Source organism: Lycium barbarum, chromosome 12 (genome assembly GCF_019175385.1).
Source record: "Lycium barbarum isolate Lr01 chromosome 12, ASM1917538v2, whole genome shotgun sequence".
NCBI classification, from domain to species: Eukaryota; Viridiplantae; Streptophyta; class Magnoliopsida; order Solanales; family Solanaceae; genus Lycium; species Lycium barbarum.
In genome coordinates, this window is record NC_083348.1 from 33,733,486 (window position 1) to 33,750,074 (window position 16,589).

A 16,589-nucleotide genomic window follows, 5' to 3' on the forward strand; every position below is an offset into this window, starting at 1 on the left:
CTATGGTGATCTTGAGTTAGTAGGTGAAAGAGTTGATATGGTAAATGGTATGATAAGTCAAAATTGATAGATTCTTCTGTCTTTGGCATTTACTGGTGGTTTTACTAAGTTTACTCTATCTTTGGGTTTTTGAATTGTTTTCATTGATACTAGTTTACTGATTTTACTATATTATTTTGGCATTTTAACTATTTCCCCTTAGACACTCACTGAGCACCCAGCACTCAAGCATACCATTGTTGTTTTTAATGGTGTGTCAGGTAACGTTAAGGAGCAAGTTCGTGATATGTGTGCAGACTAGGAGAGCTTGCTATTTCAATACTTTTGGTCAGCCCCCACCTTCGTTCGTGGGACACCCTCTATTTTACTTATTGCTTTTAGTTGATGGGTTGTGTCTTGAAGTAGACTACTTCTCATTCGTCTTAGAGGCTCCATAGATAGATGTTGTTTTGTGGGTATTGGTTGGAGTCATTGTTCGACTTTCATGGGTATGGCTACGTTTTGACAATCTATTTATTACAGACTTACGCTAATTTTATTTCTTAAATTATGAGCATGAGTTTGTTTTATTATTTTCTAACATCTTTTAATTAGTTAATGAAAGATTATTAAAAAGGGACTTGATGGTTATTGATTTATAAGGTGCTTCCGGTGTTGTTCATAGCATCGGATGTCTGTTACATCTAGGGTCGGGTTTGGAGTGTGACAATCTCCGTATCAGAGCCTAGGTTTATATATGTCCTAGGATTATCTGTGGAGCAGTGTCTAGTGGAGTCTCCTCTATGTAGACTGGCCATCTGTATGGAGGTACGACTACCAAGGCATGTTAGGAGTTTCTTACTCTTTTGATTCTAGATTGTGCCGTAGAGCTTTACCTTCCTTTAGGATTGTTCTGATATGTTTATTATATTCGTGCCTCGCAGAAATGGCCTTAACTCGTACTAGAGCTGCTAGAGAAGGAAGTAATGGTACATTCGGTGAATCAACCAGCGGACGATCCGCCGATATCGCAACCCCCACTACTGCTCAGACCAATGTTGAGGATGAGAGCGGGAATGGAAACCAAGCAGCATCTCTGGCTCCACCTACTTCTGCGGCCCCTACTGTAGGCGTTACAAAAATTGGGTCAATACAGACTGCAATCCAAATTCTCACCACCCTGGTAGCTTCTCAGCAGCAATGTGGTGTTAGGGATTCGACACTTAGTGGAAGAGGAAGAACTAAGTACTTTCTGCGGCTGAGTCTGCCCAAGTTCTTTGGTTTGCGAGAGGAGGATGATCCCAGTACTTTATGGATGACACTTTTAAGGCTCTAAGGGCGATGGGTGCTCATAGTTCTAAGGCTGTGGAATTCGCAGCATATCAATTGAAAAATGTTGCTCATGCTTGGTTCGAATTGTGGGAGACAGAGCGTGGTAATGATGCTGCAGCTCCTTCTTAAGATGAATTTAATAAGGCATTTATGGATAAGTTTCTATCTGATGAGTAGTAGTTTGTTCTGGCTACTAAGTTCAAGAGGATCGAGCAGGGCACCATGTTTGCTCGTGAGTATAGTTTGAAGTTTACTCATTTGGCAAGGCATGATATGTACATGATTCTGATAGAAAAGAATAAGTTAAGTAGTTTCGTGCGTGGTTTTGCACCACGTATTAAGTCTGGATGTGTTACTACTACCTTGTCCCCTACTTGCACCTTTTCAGCTTTGGTTGGGTTCGCTGAACAGCAAGAAAATTAGAGAGGTCAAGAATTGTTGCAGGAATAGAAAAGTAAGAAGGACCAATCTGTGGGTGGTTTCAAAGGTGCATGTGATGGAGGGCAACGAAAAGGGAATTCTGCACCTGATCAGTCTATTGCTCAGTCTAATATGGGTGCTCCATCTTGTGGACTAGGGCGAAGAAGCGATAATCAAAACAGGTGTTCTTAGGGTGGAGATCAACATTCATTTGGATAGGACAATCGTGTTTGTCATCATTGTGGTATAAGAGTTCATATCTAGAAAGATTGCAGGAAGTGGCTACGTGAAATGGCTAACTCTTCTGGCTAGAGGAATAACCCGTCTGATGGTAATGCTAGCAACACTGCTAATGCTTGTGGTAACGGGGCTGGTAAAGTGGTTGCTAACACCGCTGATGAGGGACAAGCTAGGCTTTATGGTTTGACTCGTAACGAGGTGACTGAATCTTCTGACACTGTGGTCACAGGTATCCTAATTATTTGTTCTCTTGATGCGTATTAATCAATTGATCCAGGTTTGAATCCTTCTTATGTGACTTCGTGCCTTACCCTTGGTTTTGTGTGAAACCTGAAGAATTGTTAGAAAAGAGGATCCATCCGGGAAGTTAAGTACACGGATCGGTTAGCTAACGTAGTTGTTGTGCCTAAAAAGGTTAAAAAAATTAGAATGTGTGTAGATTATAAAGATTTGAATGAAGCATGCCCGAAGGATTCCTTTCCTTTTCCTAACATCGATCGCATGATCGATGCGACGGCTGGCCATGCGATATTAAGCTTTCTAAATGATTATTCAGCGTACAACTAGATCTGAATGAACCCGGAGGATCAGGAAAAGACTTCTTTTATAACAAAGTACGGAACTTACTGTTACAACATAATGCCATTTGGTTTAAAAAATGCCGGTGCTACTTATTAACACCTGGTAAACAAAATGTTCGAAAAACAAGTAGGTAGAACAATGGAAGTTTATATTGATGATATGCTAGTCAAGTCCCTAGAAACAGAGGACCATTTAAAGCATTTGCAAGAGACCTTCAACATACTACGTAGGTACAATATGAAGTTAAACCCAGAGAAGTGCGCCTTCAGAGTAGGTTCGGGTAAGTTCCTCGGTTTCATGGTGTCAAATCGAGGTGTTAAAATTAACTCAGATAAGATCAAGGCCATCGAGGATATCCAGGTAGTCGAGAACGTAAAAGGGGTACAGAGACTGACCGGAAGAATCGCGGCCTTAAGCAAATTCATTTCTCGATTTTCAGATAAAAGCCATCAATTTTTCTCTTTGCTCAAAAAGAAAAATGACTTTGTATGGACACCGGAGTGTCAACTGTCCCTAGAAGAATTAAAAAAGTATTTATCGAGCCCGCCTTTATTGCATCCACCGAAGGCAGATGAGCAGTTGTACTTGTATCTGGCAGTGTCTGAAATCGCAGTAAGTGGAGAAACGCTACCCCCACCTAGAAAAACTGGCCCTAGCTTTATTAAGTGCATCTAGAAAGTTAAAACTTTATTTTTAATGTCACCCTATTTGTGTGGTAACGACATACCCATTAAAAAATGTTATGCGTAAACCAGAATTATCAGGTAGGTTGACAAAATGGGCAGTCGAAGTCAGCGGATATGACATCGAATATAAGCCCCGAATGGCTATAAAGTCCTAAATTTTGGCGGACTTCGTGGCAGATTTTACCCCGCAATGGTGCCCGAGGTAGAAAATGATCTTTTGTTAACCTAGAAAAAAACGTCAGGGATTTGGACCTTATACACGGAGGGAGCCATCAATGTAAAAGGAACTGGGCTCGGTATTGTACTTGAAGCCCCTGCAGGGGATATCATTCGGCAGTCCATAACAACTTTAAAATTGACTAACAATGAAGCCAAGTATGAGGCTATAATTGCAGGTTTAGAACTTGCTAAGAGTTCGGGGGTAGAAATCATCGAAGCAAAATGCATCCAGCTTTTGGTCGTGAATTAAGTAAACAGGTTGTTCGATGTGAAGGATGATCGGATGCAGAAATACTTGGAAAAGATACAGGTAGTTTTACACTGATTCAAAGAATGGACTATGCAACATGTGTCGAGGGAACAAAACACCGAGGCAGATGCACTGGTAAACCTGGGCTCCTCGGTCGGAATGGAGGAATTGAACTCGGGGACTGTGGTCCAATTAATGAACTCCGCCATCGAAAGCAGCCACACTGAAGTTAACATGACAAGTTTAACTTGGGACTGGCAGACAAATTCATAGACTATCTAGCAGAGGTAAAACTACCAGTAGACCCTAAGGAGTCACGAGCTCTTAGGACTAAAGCAGCGAGATACAACTTGATCGAAGGAAAATTATATCGGCGTTCATTTTACGGTCTTTTAGCTAGATGCTTTGGACCCAGAGAGATGGACTACGCAATGCGTGAAGTCCATGAAGGAACCTGTGGCAATCACTTTGAGGCAGAACCATTAGTTCGAAGGTTGATTCGAGGCGGCTATTATTGGGATCATTTGGAGGAAGACTCGAATATTTTCATTCGAAAGTGCGATCTATGTCAATGACATGCTCCTATGATCCATCAGCCAGGGGAATTGCTTTATCCAGTATTGTCCTTTTGGCCATTCATGAAATGAGGAATGAACATTGTCGGCTCTTTACCTTGGGCACCAGGTAAGGCTCGTTTCATTTTGTTTATGACTGACTAATTTTCTAAATGGATTGAAGCGTAGGCCTTCGAAAAAATACGTGAGAAGGAGGTTATCAACTTCATTTGGGATCACATCATATGCCGGTTTGGTATCCCAACTGAGATCACCAGTGATAGTAGCCGACAATTAATAGGTAACAAAGTCAATAACTTCCTCGAGGGCTTGGAGATCAAAAATATAATGTCCACTCCATACCATCTGAGTGGAAATGGACAGGCAAAATCAACGAACATGACTATCATTCAAAACTTGAGGAAACGGTTGGATGAACCCAAAGGCAGGTGGAAAAAAATCTTGTTGGAGGTACTATGGGCGTATAGAAATACATCGAAGTCAAGTACCAGTGAAACGCCATTTTCTTTGGTATATCGAGCGGAGGCTCTGGTCCCTGTTGAAGTTGGGGAGCCGAGCCTGATATTCCAATATGCCATTGAAAAGTCAAACGACAAAGCCATGGCAGTAAAGCTCGATTTAACGAAAGAAATACGCGAGGCGGCATTAGTCCGGTTGGCGGCACAAAAACAACAGATGGGCAGGTATTAAAACCAAAGAACTAATCTTCGACATTTCCAGAACGGGGACTTGGTCCTCCGAAAGGTCACATTACACACCAAAGACCATAATGAGGGAAAACTTGGTCTGAACTGGGAAAGACCGTACAAAGTGACTGGAATAATTGGCAAATGATCATACCATCTCGTGTCAGAGGATGGGCAACAATTGTTAAACAATTGGAACGTAGCACACTTAAAGAGATACTATTGCTAAGGTACGGCCCAAACCCTCTTCGTGAATTCTTTTTGACTTACCTGTTTAGATCATTGTAGGTGATAAGCCCAAATGAAATTATGAAGATTAGAGTTAGACGTGAAAACACATGTTGCACTCTTTTTCCCTTAGCCTGGTTTTTTCCCGAAGTGGATTTTCTGACAAGGTTTTTAACAAGGCAACAACGTACATCGTGTTACTACAAACTAGCCAAATGCTAGGACCAGGGACTGCTCGGTGTCAATGACAGTGTTTCTCTTCTCAACCTTCAAATACAAACACTAGGGGACTATCATACTATAAGCCCAACAAGGCAGTTCGATTATATCATGTAAAGCCCAACGAGGCCGAGTCAATTTTTGTTTCTTTGAAAATTCCTACATTAGGATTTGTTGTAAGGGCTAAATGACCGAATGAGTCGTGCCCAGATGGTTAACTTTGTTATGACAAGAATCAGAATGCCACTTGGCAGTTGTACCATACGAGTTTGTGAAATGAGAAAAAATAATTCAGTTTAAACTTTGTGCATATTTCTGCTCGTAACACATTTACTTTCACATTTGTAAGCCTGTTGTGCTCCTAAGTTCATAGATAACCCTGAACCAGGTACTACGAACTAGCGGCTGACATTGATAATCAAACAGATAAAATAAGAATTCTGACCAAACCGATTCTAAGCGAATCGAGCCCAACTCACTCACAAAGGCTTCAGAAGGACTCTAAGTCGACTTAGCCTAAAAATAGAAGCTCAAAAACACTTGAGATTAAAAGGTTGGAAACACCGGCCTAAATGCCCAAAACAATTTGGAGACGTCCAAATTCATGAGCATAAGATATACATAAGTCGCCAACCACGGTGCAAATTTGTGCAAATCACTTAAATTCGTGCCTAAAGTGTATACTTGATAAAGTATCAATACTAGTATTATTTCATTCAAAGTTTGAACAGACAATGTTTAAGATATCGAAAGATGAAAAATTTAGCTTTCGAAGACATCAGTGAAATAAGCACTTCCAAAATATATTCACATAGGGCCAAAAGCCGGCGTCAACAAAATTTTTAAACAAAAGGAAAATACATTTTTTCTGAGCCTAAGGGCCTATCTATTCGTCATCCTCATAATCTAACACCTCCTCAGAAGCGGCAGGCTCTTCTTCCGAAATATCACCCAAGAGAGCTTTCTGGGTCCGAGCCTCTGCTTCCTCAGCCTGTGCAATCTTTGTGCTTATGTCCTCAATGCCGCGCTGGACTTCTTTGACAGTAAGCACTCGGGTTGTCCTTTTCATGTGCTCGGCTCATAAGGTCGAACGGGAAATAGCAGCCTTGACATCGACTTTATCTTGGTCCTGAACCCGGTCCTGCTCGGACAAGGCTTATTGAATTTGAGTCAACAGCCCGACATTCTCCTGCGAAAGGATACTCAGGTCTCGGTTGGCCTCTTCGAGTTGTTCTTTAATCCCCTCCGTAGATGTCACGACCCAGCCCCGTGGGCCGCGACTGGCACCCTACTTGGGTACCCAGACCAAATCGCATATTCGATACCAAATCCAAACTTATTCCAGAATTTTACAAAATCATAGCAAACATAGGTTATATCAAAATATGTCTTAGGCGGTCGCACAAATCAGAGTCTCATATCAAATACAAACTGAGCGGCGGAATGGCCATCGCCAGTCAAAAGTGCAATTATAAGCATAAGGGCCATTTAGGGCCATCATAACAAACAGACCGCTTTAAGACCAAAAAAAAACAAAATCGAACAAACATACATAGGACCCTCGCCCCACATATATGACTACAGGCCTCTACGAACTCAAAACAAAGACAGATGGCGAGACAGGGCCCCGCCGTACCCAAATAGTCAAATGTACAGAATGCACACACAACAGGGGGTATGTACCAAAAGTTAGGCTCCAGATCAAGGGGAGCGCTTCAACACAGTAGAATGAGTAGCCTAAACCGGAGGATCTCCCAAACGAGCTTCTGTACCTGCGGGCATGAAACGCAGCCCCCCAAAGAGAGGGGGTCAGTACGAAATATGTACTGAGTATGTAAAGCACGGAGTACAGATATATGAACCAAACTGAAAGCAAATCAAAAGACAAAGTAGAGAACAAACCGGAGTGTCAAAATCCGTATCAAATCATATACATATACATAATGCAGGCGAAAATCATGCAAAGCTCAAGAACGTGGTCGCCACTCCGACACTGGCGCCACACACAGCATAACACCAGAAGGTTTCAAATCTCCGTACATCCCCGAACACAAACATAATCATAGGTGAGCGTATCGCATCACGAGCCATATCACAGCATAACTCCAAACGGAACCCGGCCCTATGGCGAAGCCTCGGGAACCGTAACACAGCATACGGCCGAATTTGTCATAAGGCGCACGAATCAAAACCGGCCCGGGAACCGGTGAACGAAGTCATAATAAGGCACGAGCGGAGTCGTGAGCAAACAAATGCAAATCATACTTCAAAATAGTCTTCAAAACATAATAGTTTCACAAATCGTTCCATAGTACAAAATAATCGAATACTTAGTCGATATAAGGTTTCATTTCACAAAACGTTTCCAAAATAGTACGTATAGTTCAAAACATAACTTGGCGCATCGTAATGTTCAAAACATACCCCGTAGGAGGAAGTTCCAAAAATCAGAAGTAGTATATCCAACTCTATTCACAAAGATAGCCCAATGAGGGAAATAGGGCATTTCGGGGTAGCGGGCCCACCTCGAGTCAAAGTGAGGTGGCGAACATATTTTTACAAACATTTATATGCCAAAGGTCATACATAATCGTTTCTAGGTTACCCGACCACATTTCGATAGGTTTCGGACGAGTGGTGGCATTCTAGCCAAAATAGAGCCCTTAGGCTTCAATTGAATTGAATGAATAGTAACTTTTCTGTGGATCGGGTTTCGAGGAGCAGAAATGCTCCGGAAGTTCCAATATTCGCCTAGGATACTAGGACATGCCAAATGAAGGAGTAGGGAACTTTACATACCTCACAGATGTCGTATGCTCTCCCAAAAGTCCAGTCCCGTTTCGCCTGAAATCTGCAAATGGCCAAAGTTACCAATTGAGATTCTTAGGCTAAAAATGCCATTAACTTCATTTTTGCTTACCGAAATTTCGGCAGCATTTCCCCTATAAATCAAACATCCCCGAGACTTAGCTCGGCTCAAAATATATCAATAACAACAGCCCACACATCAACAAACAACACAAGCAATAATCAAACCACTCTAGGTTCAAAGTTCAACTTTATTACTTAAGTTGGCAACTTTCATTCAAACTTCCAGAACTCCAATTCTATATCTACATAATTGTATTCATTTCCTCATTCAAACTTATACAATCACATCCTAACTACAATCCAAGCCAAACACGAAATTTCCCCAAAATCCATTACTTTCCATAATTCTTCAAAACATCAAAAATTCACGACGAACATTCTAACTCACGTCGTTTCATTCCGAATTCATTAACATCATTATAAATTCATATTTAAAGTCTCTAGCACCCTAAATATACAATGATATACATAATGATACCAAAGGTATACGCTTTCCGATAATATCCGAAATCATTTTCCAACGCCAATTTAATTCATCAATCAATCATTTACGACACAAGGATCACAACAACACATTATGCCAACTAAACAAGATCAAATTCATATTCCTTCTTCCTCCTAGGGCACACGGCCACAACACCAAGTATACATACACCCACGGTTTCGCACACACATTAAAACTACGAAATTCTCGTCTATTCTCAATCATTAACACATTCATACCAATTCTATAACATTAGAGGGGCAAAATTCTTACCTTTTCTTGAATTTCCGACTTGTCGCAATGAGGTTCTTGTGCCAAACTAATTATACCCCGTTGAAGAGGGCCTTGAGTACTTCACAACTATGGGAAGAACAAGAATTTTTGCTTAACAACAAAGCTTGGAAAATCTTTCTTTCTCCTTTTCTCTCCTTCGGCCGAGAGCTCTCTTTTGAGTCAAAGTGGAAATGTGATTTTTTCTTGATAAATTCTAAGTGTGAAGTGATATATATCCAATTGTATAAGTCATGTGCTCAACACATGACATTAAAAATGGGTTGGGCTTTGGCCTTTGGCCAGCCCCTTCAAGAATTCTTGGGCCTCATTTGTGTTATATTTTTCTTGGCCCAATTCATAAAACGTCCCGTTTTGTAAATCCCGAAACTAATTTCCGAAATTCCAAATTTACCCTCGGCCTTCCCCGATGACTTAACATTAAAGATTCCATAACCAACATAGTCATATTCACAAAAATCAAATCATATCCTTACAACACACAAGTCGTAATTATTTCTCGATTTTCAATCATACGAAAAACACGGGACATAACAGTAGACTTGGCCTGGACATCATACTTCTCTTGAAAAACCCTCGAGCGATCTTTTTCATGATCACACTCGGCAGCAAGACGGACGATCTCAGCTTTGGCAGTATCGAGCTCTCGCCGTACATTAGCATCGGTAGCCGCCTCTTCGTCATGTACTACCTCGAGCTTCCAGTTATCCATTGAAAGAATAATGTACTTTTCAAGCAGGTCCGCCAGATCATTTTTGGCCTTAAGCATGCCTTATTTGGCGGCCGTAAGCTCGGCCTTGAGAATTGAGGGGTCACCCACTTAAAGCAGTTGATCCTCCTTCTACTGCAACAAGATTTTGAACTTTTCGATCTCTCGACCTTGTACATCCAGCTGGACCCAAACATCTTCAAGCTAGTTACGCAGCCCGGTATTTTCCCTCGTACATCGAAGGAAGCCCTCATGCTGCAAAAGGACGGACTGAGAAAAAAGAATTCAGATTAGGCATAAGTACAACTCACAAGATAAAATTAAACTCATAGATGTTGAACATACCCGATTGGCTGAGTGCATACTTTTATTGAAGAGACATTGCCACGAGACTCGATCCATCTTTTCTCGGTCCTCATCGGACGCAAGGGGTAGAAGATAACTGGCAATTCCAACCGGACGAGATATGAAGTGCGTGTCCATAGGAACAGTGAAGACGATGGACCTTGTCTCGTTCGGTTTGGCACTTGGGGGCTAGAAAAGTATCGACGAGGTAACGGTGAGAACCTGATTTGGTTGCCTTCAAAGGTCTTCTTGGCCTTTCAAGAATAGGAAAATTAAATCCCGTAGGATCTGCAATGGCAGTAGGAGGAGAGGCATCAACATCAAACATACCTTTGAATTCCCCTTGCTCGAGGTTAAGGAAGGAAGTAGTTCTAACTGCTTCAGACGAAGGCAGTTCGTCCTTTATCAAAATAGGATTCTCTAGGACTGTAGCCCCCGTTGGGCCGAGGTCTGGCAAAGCGGAGGGCTGCTCATAATCACCCTCAGCAGCCCGATCGGGTACCCTAGTAATATCACCCTCTGTCATGTCGATCGAGGGGTCATTCACACAAACACCGGTGGTGGCGGCTGTTTTTGAGCCGACAGCTTTCAAAAGAACGTCATCCTCGAAAACGTCTTTTAATGTCTGAGTTTAAATAGTTTTCTTCTTTTTCTTGCCTGTTGAAGACGAGGGCTTTGAAGATCTACTCTGCTTCTTGCGCTTTGAAGCCCCGGCAATGACCTGATCCACACTGGTCAGATCAAACATTTCTTCGATCGCCGGGAGAGCATCCGAGGGCTCAGGCCTCAAAGTGACTTTACCTCTCTTCAGGCCTACAAAACACATGGTTAATCACCAACAAATTTTATGGGGTAAGGCCAGAAAAGGCACAAAAAAATGAAAGGCTCACCGTGGTTTTTTACTACCCACCTACCCGCAGAGAGGTCTCTTCAAGTACGGATTTCTTGGGGATGCTGTGCCATTATGTCATCCACCCACCTCTCAAAATTGGATATAGTATTCGGAAGCCACACTCTTGCTAAAAGGGGAAAAGAAAGGCAGGAAAGAAGTCAGGAAATTAAATTACTTACGAGAAGACAGAAATAAGAGATACCAGGAGAACTTACGGGCTTTGTTCCATTTCTTAGGGAAGGGAAGGTATTCTCGAGGGAAGATCTCCTCAGTCTTGACAGGAGCAAAACGTTCGAGCCAACCGTGATCTTTTGTTTCGCCCACGCTGAAAATGATCGGAGACTTACCATATTTCGTAAGTTTCACTATCCCTCCGCGAAAAATTCGAGGGGAATAATGACGGATAAAATGATTTAAAGTGAATGGTAAATTGACATTGTTGGCCAAAAAGCAGATGCACGTAACGATCCACCAAACATTCGGTCCAATTTGTGCAAGGCACAAGTTATATGTCCTGCACATATCAAGAATAACCTCGTCAATCAGAGGGTTAAGTTTGAAGGTGAAAGGGGAGGTGTAAACGGAGGAGTACCCTTCTACGTACGTGGTGAGGTCATCATCAGGGCCCAGGATTATAGTCTCATCGGGACGGACCCTCCAATCACATTCTGAACAGACCTTGGGAATAAGAATAGCGTCGATCGCGGAGAGATAGCGCCGGACATCATAACCTTGATCGGCATTGTTACCCTTCAGAAGCTTTTCGACCGCAAATTTGGAGTCAAAGTGGTATACCGTAGGGATAACGTCCTTATCCCGAGGCTCGAATGGTGCTTTAACCTCGATCTCACCCGACTGAGGAGATCCCATCGGAAAGCTTTATGAGAAGAGGATACTGGGCTCCGAATCATTTCTGATAAAGGTACAGTAAAGAGCACGAAGATTTGAAGGTTTGGTAAAAGATCAAGAACAAGACGAAGTTTCCGGCGAGGGGGGATAAAGTTTCCGATGAAGAAAGATGAAGGCTCTGATGAGCAATTTGGTGATTCCAACAAAAAAGTTAAAGATTCCGGAGGTGGTTTTTGCTTCTCAGATGAAGAAGAACACAAGATAACATCGAAGAGCAATTTTTTGAAGTTGTAAATAGTAAAAGTTAAGGGGTTTGAACTATTTATAAGCGAGGGGTCATAATGGAGGAAATGCATTGATCAGATAACTGAAGGGTCGGCCAATAGTAAAGTCACACGTGGCCGAAGATAGAATGACGTGACAGTTAACATGACGTTTGATTTTCCCGCTTATTTCGAAACTTACAGGATAAGATTCATAAGTTCAACATACCGAAGGCATAAATGGATAGGAAAGCTCCGTATGGAAAAGTAAAAGCTAATTACGCTCGGGAAAAAGTTCGGGTCAACTACATTTTATAACGAATGTCCGATTTCCTCGGTTACATCAGCTCCACAAAACAAAAAAAGGCATAACTAATGATCCTAGACTAGAAACAGAAAGGAAGTCTGATCTATTATGATGAACCGAAGGTTAAGAACTTCGGCTTATACCCTAGGATACTTCTACAATTTTGCGCATAGGCTAAATGATTTTGAGATCATCCTTTGGGAAAGCCAGATCATGACTGTTTTGCTCTGGTGAGTCCTCCTTAACTAGGACAATCACCAGGGGTGGTCCATCGCAAGGGATTTCCCTTCGAGTCTGCAGGATATGGCATGATCTGACACGAGAGCCTATCCCTAAGAGAACGGTCGAGGAGCTTGCAGGGACTCTCTGTCTGGATTAGTTCGACGGAGTAGCCGTATTTTTCTTCCACCAGGGACATCCTCGGCACCCTCATCGGCAATATTTTTTCCTTTTAAAGAAGCACTCTTGATAGAAAGCCCTGAAAACCTAAGATTCGAGGTTAGAATACAGAATAAAAACAGAAGGGATTCCATGAATAGACTGAAATTTACCATTATTTTTACCATTCCACCCTTCGGGTGCCATGCTCCTCCAAGAGCGGGCCTCGTCCCGAGAGGCGCCTAGAAGAGAAACTACCCATTTGAAGATAGTGATTATGAGCTCAGGTTCAACTAGATTCGGGGTGGGATTCCACATTTCTGGGAAGTCTATACACAGGGAACAATAGAGTTTGTCTGTACGAATCATTACGAACCGATGTAACCATCCCCTATCATAATCATCCTTCGAGTCTATGAGGCCTCGATTCCCACGAGGAAGCAAGTGAACTATGCCCCCTCGGATTTTCCGAGGAACGTAGATATCGATTAGATGATCGAGATAAAAGAGACCCCGACTACATTTGTCACGACTCGACTAGGGGCCATGACGGGCACCCGGAGCTAACTACCGAGCACTGCTCATATTACTAATCATCATACTCAACCTGAACACATACATAAATAAATACACCAAGGCTATACATAGACGTACATAAGCCTGTACGATTACCAAAAATGATATACAAAAATGTACACTGACATTGTCATGGGACACCAACAACCCATATGTATGTATCTACGAGCCTCTACTAGAGTACAAGACATACGGACGGGACAGGACCCCGTCGTACCCAAAAATATATACACAAAAGAATATGATCATAAGTAGCACCTCTGGAGTAATGGAGTGCTCCTGTGAATCTTCTGATAAGCTCCTACGGATCCGCACCGTCTCCCTGTCTACGGGCATGAACACAACGTCCAATAAGAAAGGACGACAGTACGAACATTGTCCTGAGTATGTAAGGCATGAATAATAATAGCATAACAAATAAACAATGAAACATGAACTGAAGATATAACCAGCTTAACCTTTTAAGGAAAACACATGTATGCATATCATATATATCATCATCGTTAACCCGCGTCCGGGTAACTATCACACGCCTGGTGTCATGTCCACCCCCCTAGGCAAGGTGTAATCACAAGCAGCCCACATTAGCGGTGACATATCTGGCCATCTACACACGGTGGAATCGTATGCAGCCCGCCTTCGCGGTGACATGTCTAGCCTTATAGGCGCGGTGTAGCCTCATCTTCGTATGCATCTCATAAAACATACATTCGAACTCAAAGATAATCTATAACTATATCGGGGTGACTTAAGGTTGAGAACCCCCGATTCCCATTATGGAGTAAACATGTTCATCATACCACACCTTGAATGAACTAGCATCATAAGGTGGGTTTAGCAACAATGAATAACATCAAAGAAAACGTATAAGGTTCATTAGCTTCATGGAGTCATCATATCATACGCTTTAGGATCTCTAGACTTAGACTCATCACCATCATTATCATATTCATGACATATCTCTTATCTTTACCTCATAAGGAGCTCTTTATCAACGTAGACTCATAGTTCATGGAATATAAGAAAGTCATGGAGAGATAGGGGAATTCATGTCATAGGGATCATGCCTTAGAAAAGAAGGGACTAGCCTTACATACCTTGTATCTCTTCAACTCCATCATCTAATTTCGTGCCTCTCTAACTTGTGACTCTACCTTCAAGGGAATTCGTGCTAAAATTAGGTAATCGATAACATAAGTATGCTTGAACTAAGCTAATGAAAATTGGGCAGCATCTTCTTAGTTTCTACAACTTTCTCCATATCATATAACAACTACCAAACATTTATAAGAACATTCATAAGAACATTCATAATCTCATAATCCACAATCTTCGTCAACCATACATCATTCAATTCTCCTACTCCCATTCCAAGGGCATCTATAACCATAGTCATAATACAATATTGCATTCATCCCCCTATTATGTTTCTCCCATGTTCTTAATATCATTTATAACAAGATTCTATTCATAATACCTCAAGAGCCATGATTCATGTCAACTACTATTTAAGAATACCATTATCTTCACATTTGAGCTGTATATTCTATTTTCTTCCATAATCCAAGTCTTTCAACCCCTCAATATTCTCAATAATAGGAAATAAACATAAAACTCACCTTTAGCACTTGGGAACAAGCCTTGAGTCACTTTACTCCATTAGAATGAAATCCTCCTGTCACGACCCAACTAGGGGCCATGACTGGTACCCGGAGCTGGCTACCGAATACCACCTATCATACTGACTATAATACTCAACCTATACACATATAAACTTCAAGGCTTGACTTATAATAAACTGCTCATGAATTACTTCCAAAACACACATACATATATACATATATATATATATATATATATATGTGATATACACTGAGATGTCACCTATTAGCTGTAACCCACACGTATGTATCTACGAGCCTCTAACTGAGGGGCTGAACATAAGGACGGGACACGACCTCGTCATGCCTGAATATATACACAAAACAATACATCAAAACTGCACCTCCGGAATAAAGGGGTGCTCGTGTGTGTCAGCTTGGGACAGGACCCCGTCATGCCTGAATATATACACAAAAGAATACATCAAAATTGCACCTCCGGAATAAAGGGGTGCTCCTGTGTGTCAGCTGAATGTGCTTCTAAGGATCTGGGTCGTCCCCCTGTCTACCTGTGGGAATGAACACAGCGTCCAAAAAGAAAGGACGTCAGTACGAACATTGTACTGAGTATGTAAGGCATACATGATAACATGGTAAGGAAATACAGAAACATAAGAAAAGTAACAACTGTGACTGCTTGCCTCTGGAGGCGGATCATGCATGCTCACTTACATCATAATCAACATCAGGTCATGTATGCATACACACACATATATATAAACTATCTGAATCATATATCATCAGTATCCCGTATCCGGGACGATCATCTCAAGCCGCCCACTAGTGGTGCTGCCCGTGCCACGTAGACACGGTGTACAAGCCGCCCGCCTTAGTGGTGCTGCTCGGCCATATAGGCACGATGTAATCATTCTAATATACTCAACATGAAACATGCAAAGTGGTTCAAGTGGAAGCTGTAACTCTATCGGAGTGACGTAGGGTCGGTATCCTCCGATTTCATTATGGAATTTGAAAATACATAGAAAGATAGAGAGAATTATGTCATAAGATTCATACCTTAAAAAGAAAGGGCTAGCCTCACATACCTTTATATCTCCTTACTCTATCAACTAGATGACTTCTTTCCGGCTCGTGATTCTGCATTCAAGAGGATTCATACTAAAATTAGATAATCGGCAATGTGCGCAAGCTTAAGCTAAATCAATTAAGAGCTAATAAAAATTGGGCAGCATTTCCCTTGTTTATACCACTTCCTCCATATAGCAATCAACTCCCAAACATCAACAACAACGCTACAATATCATTATCAATAGCTTTCATCAAACTATACATTTTCCAATTCTCCTAATTCCACTTCAAAGTCATCCATAGCCATGGACAACATTCTACGTCGTATCCGTTTACACACAGTACTTCTTCAACACTCACAATATTGGTTACAAAAAAACTATAATCATAGCATGCCAAGAACTATGATTCAATCCAAGTTGTCACTCATGAATACGACTATTTCCACATTTGAACCCCACTTTCTATCTTCTTCTATAATTCAAGTTTCTCAACCATCCAATACTCTTAGTAGCATG